Here is a 9,564-nt window from a genome sequence, read left to right on the forward strand (position 1 = left end):
TAGGGAAAATAAAAATACACATGTTGAAATAAATCTTTCAATGAATTATAGCATTTTTATTAGAAACACAGTGTGAATTATATCCATTCTCTACTAAGATTTGCATTGAGATTGCATCCTTTTCTTTGTTTTAGTATAAGATTGCATCTTACCTGAAAAAGTAAAAGTGTAAATTTATTAAAAGAGAAAAAATTTTATCCATCAAATATCATGATGACTTCTTACTTTTATGTAATTTCTATTGTCTAATAAGTTCAGCAGCCATATATCTCTTTTGGGTTTTGTGTTTTCAACATGTAATCTTGCTAGAAAGTATTGACTATTAGATCATTTTTGATATTTTTCATCAGACGTAGATGTTGCACTGGTAGATGTACATTTGAAATGATGAATTTAAAGTCTTTATCATTTTCTTTGCTTCTGGAATATATGAAAACCATGATGGTAAAGTCAACGTTTTAAATTTGATCAATCTTAAATTGATAACTGAAAAATAATATATTATTTGCCTTATTTATTTATCACTCATAATAGAGAAATTATGATTGTTTTATATGTATATCAGAAATATAAACTACTATGTGTTTATATGTTAAACCCATGCATTTTATTGGGGACTAATTAGAAATTATGAAAGTTGGTTATTCATCTCTACCACTATCTGATGTTATTACCCCAATATCTATCTTAGCAACATCTTTAGATTTAGTGCTTATTGCTAAAGGTTGCACACTTAATTGTCCTGTTTACACACACATCAGTGGGTGCTGTGGACTGGAGATCTTGCATTTTGTTGTAGCGTCCTGTATCTCAAAGTAGAGCCACTGGAACTGATCTTGGTGCATATGGCTAATCCTAAGATTTGAACTCACTGAGACTTAAATTTGCTGGGTATTGACTTCACAACTGCACGCCAGGTGATTTTCCACTTTACATTTCCTGGGTCACCTTTCTATGTGAATTGAATGGCTTTCATGTATTTTGTTCTAAATCTGTGAGGTGAATACTTATGCTATTATAAAACTAAGTATGAAAATGGGTATAGAAATTGTTGTTAATTTTACATGGATAGAAAAATTTATATTATTCTATTTGAAATAGTGGCTAATTATTTTGAAATCCCATATAATTTAGTAGTATGTAAATACACTGATAGTTTAAATATTAAGTGTAAAACTCTTATAATAGTGCTTATCTTCTTGTGAAGACACAATAAAATCTTGACAAATCATGCGAAGTAACTTTAACTTTTATATATTTCATGTTGCTCTTAATGGTTCTATTTAATAGAACATGACTTGTGATTGTTTACTTTTGTTAGACCAGGCCCACAGAGGTAGACAAAGAAAAAAGTGCATTAAAGTTCAGAGCTGAGGACCCTAAACAAAGAGAAAACAGATCCTGGGCCATAGTCTTTTAGCATATATACTTGCCTTACAGAGGCTGCGGGAATCAAGGCCACATTCCCACCTCCTTGAGGACAGAAAGAGAAAGCAGGGTAGAATTTTTTTGACACTTATCTAATTTATGAGTTCAGCACCTCTTTTCTCATCCCTTTAAGGGATATTAGTCTGTGGGAGAGGCCCTTCTCCTTCTTTACTTAGGACTATGACACATTATTTTTGCTTATATTTGTTTACAACCCCTTAGGATGGGTGAAAGTAAAGAAAAAAAAAAGAGTTATCAGTCAGTATACAGTTGTAAGTACCAGAATCTATGTTAGTATGTTTGAAGACAAATGGATTAAACTAGGTAATTCATTTCACACAAAATGAATTACACATTACAAGTGCTGGAAAGAATAGGTCTTAGGCTGAAACTTCAAGCATTACTTGAGAATAACAATGCAGCATTTGCCTTCCAATGGACTGCTTCTTTTATTATAATAGCAAAATAGGTCTCAGAACAGTAGCCTAAAGAAAAAAATGCACCTTACTTTTGAAAAAACGGGGCTAAGAAATTCACTCCAGAACTGTTGACTTTGTTCTATGACCTTGTATAAACCTATTATAATTTTCATCAGCAAAACTGATTCCTCAGAAAATACCTTTCCTATCTTCCTTCTTAATTTGGTTTTGAGGGTTTTTTTTTTTTCTGTTTGTTTTTGTAACACACTGGCAATGCCCAGGTATTATTCTGTTCTGTGTTCTGTGTTCTGAATCACTCTCAGTTGTACATGGAGGGCCATTTGTGTTTTCTAGATTAGAACCTGAGTTTACTTCATGCGAAGCAAATGCTTTATCTTCTGTACTATCATCTGACTTATAAGAAGACACCCTAATCAAAAGTTGAAACATTATGCAAACTGCAATCAGAGGATCTGCCACAGAGCTATACCCCCAAATAATAAGTGAACTGTACCACATAGTCATAGAGTGAAGTGAATAATGTGGGGTAATTTCCCATCCACTTACCTCATAACTTGATAGATTATCATATTTAAATTACTCGATAAATTATCACATTAAAAAAAGCAAAAATCTAACTTGCTAATGAAGGTATCTTATGCTACCATAATTCACAATTTTGTTCTAATATATCATCTTTCAATGGTTGTGAAAACTATTCATGAAGACAGACTTTTTTGATAGCTCTTATAACTTTAAAATTTCTTTCTTCCTTGTTAAATACACAGACTTAAGTTTACTTTCCGTTCTTTTGCTTTGTTTTGTATAGAACTGTATACAAGGCTTTCTCCTAATGTTTTTAAGTATCATTTATAATGTCATTTGAAAAATGATGTTTGGTGGCAGAGATCAAACCTAGGGTTAGCAATGTACAAAGCAAGCATCCAAATCCCTGTACTCTATTTCCACCCTATATTTTATTTTGTTGTTGTTTTGTTGTTTTTCTTTTTTTTTTTTTTTTTTTGGTTGTTTGGTTGGTTATTTTTTGGGTCACACCTAGCAGCACTCAGGGGTTACTCCTGGCTCTATGCTCAGGAATTTTTTTTTGGTTTCACCCTATATTTTCTTAAGTAATTTGTTTTATCTCAAGGACATAGTATTTCTTGAATTACAAGTAAGTATATGTATGTAGGATAATATATTATGTTATTCTTACTTTGAATTTCAAATAGGGAGAAGTACCAGAAATATAGGCCAGAAATGACATAATGGGTCAAAAAATTTAAATGACGCAACAACTCTCTTACTAAAAAATATAATTAAAGTAACTATTCATTTTCACTTGTGCTTATACAAAATATTTTGGGTGAGCTTGAAAAGATAGTATAGTAGATAAGGTGACCACTGCTACCACATATGATTTCCTGAATTTAGGAATTAGGAATGACTCCTAAGCGCAGAGGAAGGAGTAAACCCAAGTAATACCCCATATGACCTGAAAATCAAAATAGAGGAATAAAATAAATAAATATATTTTTTAAAAGAAGGTATTGGTGGGTAGGTAAGTGTAGGGAGAGGTCAGAACTGGTAAAGTCTATATAGATCCTGTACTACAGGAAAGCGTTCCAAGCCACATTAAGCAATTTCAGTCATATAAGAACAACTAACTCTTCATGATGTAGTAATTGGTTTCTGGCATCTTATTTTTCAGGATTTCTTTTTACTCAATCTGTAGCAGGTAAGAAGTGAAGAAGTCTGTTTCAATCTCCACTTATATTCTTGTACTTGATTCTCTCACAAAGAATTTCAAATATTCATGAAAAAGAATAATTTTATTAAAAATAATTAGCTTAAAAATTAACAAAAATAAAACAAAAAATGTGGCTTTTCCAGAGGAGAGATATTATGAAGGAAGCAAAGGATGCATATGCATCTTTGGGATATAGGTAGCTCTGGAATGTTCTCTTCTAATAGTCATCATGACTTTATAATGTTGAAAACTAAAGGTCAATCCAGTCTTATCATGACTCAAGAGGAGCTACCTCATTATTCATAAAAATTCACTGTGCCAGAGAGATAGTACAGCTGGTAAGGCATTATTTTTGCCTTACCAGCTGTACTATCACTCTCTCACTCTTTTATTAAAAAAATCAGGTGGAAATGCTTTTGGAATGCTAGAATACCATTTCTGTTGAGTCTGTCATAAATCATTTTTATATTCTCATTTTTATTTACATATATTAGTGTTTGTTATTTTAGTTCCTTAAATGACAAAGTTTTATTTGGTTGTCTCACAAATTCATTTGAATATAGCTTTAGTAGAGTGCTGTCTCAGAGTGAGTGGAACAGAGCAATTTATTTCTTATTACTTTTTAAATATTCTGCAGTGTGTGTAATATTCTTAATTTAAAATATATTCTACTAAAATTATTAAAGAAATTACTGCTTCTCTTTCAATGAGATATGGAATGGTGGTGAAACAGTCCTCTAAGAAGCCCATAAAGAAAATTAAAAAGGTATTCAGTAGCACATTTAAAATCAATCTTTTATTTGGCCAAATTTGTGGCAATACAAAATAAATATTAATTATCAAGTATAAAGCTCCTGAAATTTAAATCTGAGAAAGTTTTTAAAAAATTTTACAGGACAGGCACATTAAAATGGGGAAATATTATGTATTGAACAAGCTCTTTTCTACTAGGGATAAGAAACCATAAAGTTTATATTACAGGGGCACCTCCCATCTGAATATTTGTCATGGGAACTTGACTTAGACCTCATGTGATCAGACATTGACCATCCAACTCCGAACCCTGGATCCCAAACTTAAAGCTGACACAGTTCCTTGCAACAGCACCAGGAATCAAACTCTCCCAGGGGGAATCTCTAATGCAGCTCTGGCACCAACTTGCACAGGGTATGTTCATACAACATTCTGATGATGAGGAAACAGCAACAACTTGATGTAAAGATAGGTTGCCCTACATTATCACCTAACATTGAGATAAAATCAAAAGACACTCCATCCTTTGATCTGTGCAGAAACCAAGATCACTAAATATAGAAGACTGCAACAACTGTGTCTGAGCAGAACTTCTGGAACTATAAAGAAAGACTTTATCCTAGACTTTTTCAAAATCTGTGCAAAAACCAAGATCTCTAATTACAGAAGACTCACTTTGACAATCACAACTGAGCAGAACATTCTCTGGCAATATAAATAGACCTTGGGGTTTGACAATGAACATTTTTTTTGTTGCTGTTTGTTTGTTTTTCTTTTTTGGTTTTGGTTCACACCTGTTGTGCTCAGGGGTTATTCCTGGCTCTATGCTCAGAAATCGCTCCTGGCAGGGACCATATGAGATGCTGGGATTCAAATCGCCGTCCTTCTGCATGCAAGGCAAATGTCTTACTTCCATGCTATCTCTCTGGCCCTTGGATAATGAACATAGCTGGAAGCTATAGTCGATCCAATGACAATATACTTCAAGGGTGGAAAAACCCTGTATCTCTACAACCAAATAAATTTTCTTTCTAATTTTCCCTATGCAAAAGAAGAAAGAAAGAAAGAAAGAAAGAAAGAAAGAAAAAAGAAAGAAAGAAAGAAAGAAAAGAGAAAGAAAGAAAGAAAAAGAAAGAAAGAAAGAAAGAAAGAAAAAAGAAAGAAAGAAAGAAAGAAAGAAAGAAAGAAAGAAAGAAAGAAAGAAAGAAAGAAAGAAAGAAAGAAAGAAAGAAAGAAAGAAAAAGAAAGAAAGAAAGCAAGAAAAAAGAAAGAAAGAAAGAAAGAAAGAAAGAAAGAAAGAAAGAAAGAAAGAAAAAGAAAGAAAGAAAGCAAGAAAAAAGAAAGAAAGAAAGAAAGAAAGAAAGAAAGAAAGAAAGAAAGAAGAAAGAAAGAAAGAAAGAAAGAAAGAAGAAAGAAAGAAAGAAAGAAAGAAAGAGGGGCCGGGCGGTGGCGCTCGAGGTAAGGTGCCTGCCTTACCTGCGCTAGCCTAGGAGACGGACCGCGGTTCGATCCCCCGGCGCCCCATATGGTCCCCCAAGCCAGGAGCGACTTCTGAGCGCATAGCCAGGAGTAACCCCTGAGCGTCACCGGGTGTGGCCCAAAAACCAAAAAAAAAAAAAAAAAAAAAAAAAAAAAAAAAAAAAAAAAAGAAAGAAAGAAAGAAAGAAAGAAAGAAAGAAAGAAAGAAAGAAAGAAAGAAAGAAAGAAAGAAAGAAGAAAAAGAAAGAAAGAAAAAGAAAGAAAGAAAGAGAGAAAGAGAGAAAGAAAGAAAGAGAGAAAGAAAGAAGAAAGAAAAAGAAAGAAAGAAAAAGAAAAAGAAAAAGCTTGCCACAGAAGTTCCCCCTTCCATATTTTTGTTGTTGTTCTGTTCTGTCCTTTTCTTCTTCTTCTTCTTCTTCTTCTTCTTCTTCTTCTTCTTCTTCTTCTTCTTCTTCTTCTTCTTCTTCTTCTTCTTCTTCTTATTCTTACTACTTCTTCTTCATCTTCTTCTTATTCTTCTTCTTCTTCTTCTTCTTCTTCTTCTTCTTCTTCTTCTTCTTCTTCTTCTTCTTCTTCTTCTTCTTCTTCTTCTTCTTCTTCTTCTTCTTCTTCTTCTTCCTATTAAATATATACTCATGGCTTCTTGACAGGGGCTCCTTCCTGCTTCTATTTTCTTCAACAGAACCATAGACCATGAATTATCTTGTTTTTCCACTGGTATCTAGCATCCAGTTTTTTTTTTTTTTATTTATTTTAATTCCAGAGCCAGCGCGGTGGCACAATCAGTATGGTGTCTGCCTTGCATGCGCTAGCCAGGATGAACAGTGGTTTGATTCCCCCGGTATCCCATATGGCCCCCCCCCAAGCCCGGAGCGATTTCTAAGCACATAGCCAGGAGTAACCCCTGAGTGTCACCAGTTGTGGCCCCAAATAACAAACAAAATAAATAAAAAAGGTGTAAAATTCTATACAATCACTTATGACCTGTATACCAGGTGAACTCTCCAATTTTTATTTTAAGTAATTCAAAGAGAATATATTTTCTCTGTAATTTTTCCTGATGTTAGTGAATGAGGAAAGGATAATTTTTATTGTTTATATTATTTTATATTTAAACATTGTGGTTACAGGTTGTTCATAAGAGTCGTCATCTTTTTCAGTTGTTCTTGATTGAGTTACAGTCATACAATGTACAATAACTTTCACCAGTGCACATTTCCTGCCAGCAGTTGCCCTCTCCCAGTTGCCCTCTCAACCTCCCTGATGCCCTTTCCCCTTTCTGTCTTTGGATGTGCATTTTTCTTCACTATTTTTTCTCTCTTATTTTTTCAATTTTTGACATTTTGCTTTGCAACAGTGCACATTTCCTGCCACCAGTGTCCCCATTTTCCCTCCATTTACCCTCACCCACCTGCCTTTAGGGCAAGCTCTCTCTCTCTCTCTCTCTCTCTCTCTCTCTCTCTCTCTCTCTCTCTCTTCTCTCTCTCTCTCTCCTCTTCTCCCCTTTTTTGAATACTGAGGTTTGCACTATTGCCAATTAAAGAGTACCATAAAAAAATAGAAAGGTTCATGAAGTTACATGTCATCCTTGTGCAGGGGCCATGCTAATCTTTTCTGTATATAATTATTTGTATCTTTGTTTTAATTTGATTATATGTGTTGCAGATGAACACTATTTACTCCTAAACATTTACCAAAGATATTTCTTTATAGTCTCTCAGCCTGATTCTCAATAAGCAGCTTCGTTTAATTTTCAAAGACTGAACAAAACAAATCACCCCAGTAATTATAATGGGTCATAGGATGTTGATCTCACTTTTTTTTTCTGAAATTTTCCCCCTTTGAACTGGGGAGCCTTTATTAAAAAACAGTACAGATTAAGATGAAACTCTTCTTTTTATCTAGTTGTTGGGGGATGTGAAAGTTTTGTTACATCCTTTGGTGCTCAGTGACTATTCCTGCCTTCATCCTTTGGTGCTCAGTGACTATTCCTGCCTTCATCCTCAGGGATCTTTCATGTTTGTTCAGTGAACCACATACTCTGCTAAGGATCAAGCCAAGATCACAGCTTGGTAGGCAAACGTCTTAATCTATTATTTTTCTAGCCTTCAAAATTCATTTTTCCCCAAACTTAGATTTGCCCCTATATATTTACATATGGTCTAATTCCAAATAAACTGATAGATAAAAGCCTAATACCTTACTGAACATGTACAACTGTGTGACATATATTATTTTTGTATCCTTAATATGTATATCAACTTTTAAAATATTTTGTTTGTTTTTGGACCATACCCTGAAATGGTCAGGGTGTACTTCTACCCTGGATTGTTTTTTTATTTGTTAAGCCACGCCCAGCGAAACTCAGGGATAGTCTTGGCTGGTTCAGGGGACCATAAGTGATACCTGGATCAAACATATTCAGACACTTGGTTTTTGTTGTTGTTGTTTTTATTTTACAATATCTTTATAAAATTTGATTACAAACATGATTGTAGTTGGGTTTCAGCCATATAAAGAACACTCCCCCCCTTCACTAGTACAACATTCCCATCACCATTGCCCCAAATCTTCCACCTCCCTACCCCACCCCCACCCCCGCCTATAATTGAGACAAGCTTTCTATTCCCTCCATTCATTCACGTTATGTTAGTGTTACTGTAGTTATTTCTCTAACTGCACTCACCACTCTTTGTGGTGAGCTTCATATCATGAGCTGGACCTTCCAGCCCTCATCTCTATTGTCTTTGAGAATTACTACAAAAATGTCTTTTATTTTTCTTAAAATTCAGAGATGAGTGATATTATTCTGTGTCTATCTCTCTCCCTCTGACTTATTTCACTCAGCATAACAGATTCCATTGCATTCATGTATAGGAAAATTTCATGACTTCATTTCTCCTGATGAATGCATAATATTCCATTGTGTATATATACCACAGTTTCTTTAGTCATTCATCTCTTGAAGGGCATCTTGGTTGTTTGCAGAGTCTGGCTATTGTAAATAGTGCTTCAATGAATATTGGTGTGAGGAAGATATTTTTGAATTGTATTTTTGTGTTCCCTAAAGTATATCCTTAAGAGTGATATAACTGGATCATATGTGAGGTCAAATTTTATTTTTTATTTTTTAGGAATCTCCATATTGTTTTCCATAAAGGCTGGACTGGATGGCATTCCCACCAGCAGTGAATGAGAATTCCTTTCTCTCCACATCCCCTCCAGCACTGGTTGTTCTTGAGGTCAAATTTTATTTTTTATTTTTTAGGAATCTCCATATTGTTTTCCATAAAGGCTGGACTGGATGGCATTCCCACCAGCAGTGAATGAGAATTCCTTTCTCTCCACATCCCCTCCAGCACTGGTTGTTCTTGTTCTTGTGCCAGTCTCTGTGATGTAAGGTGATACCTCATTGTTGTTTTGATTTGCATCTCCCTGATGATTAGTGATGTGGAGCATTTTTCCATGTACCTTTTGGCCATTTGTATTCTTCTTTGACAAATTGTCTGTTCATTTCTTCTGTTGTTTTTATGATGGGTTTTTTTTCTTGTAAAGTTATGTCAGTATCTTGTATATTTTGGATATTAGTTCCGTACCTAATGGGTATTGGGTGAATAATTTCTCCCAGTTAGTGGATGTCTCTTGTATCCTAGGCACTATTTTCTTTCAGGTGCAGAAGCTTCTCAGATTAATATATTCCCATCTGTTTATCTCTGCTTCCACTTGTTCGAGAGT

General features: G+C 34.3%; 1 non-coding gene across 1 annotated transcript; it reads right to left on the reverse strand.

Moving 5' to 3' along the window:
* Nucleotides 1-7,380: 7,380 nt before the first annotated feature.
* On the reverse strand, nucleotides 7,381-7,484 carry LOC126002341 (U6 spliceosomal RNA). The gene has a single exon (XR_007493078.1). It is a non-coding gene; the product is annotated as a U6 spliceosomal RNA (small nuclear RNA).
* Between the last annotated feature and the right edge of the window lie 2,080 nt (nucleotides 7,485-9,564).

The sequence above is a fragment of the Suncus etruscus genome, chromosome 2 (assembly GCF_024139225.1).
Source record: "Suncus etruscus isolate mSunEtr1 chromosome 2, mSunEtr1.pri.cur, whole genome shotgun sequence".
Classification (NCBI taxonomy): domain Eukaryota; kingdom Metazoa; phylum Chordata; class Mammalia; order Eulipotyphla; family Soricidae; genus Suncus; species Suncus etruscus.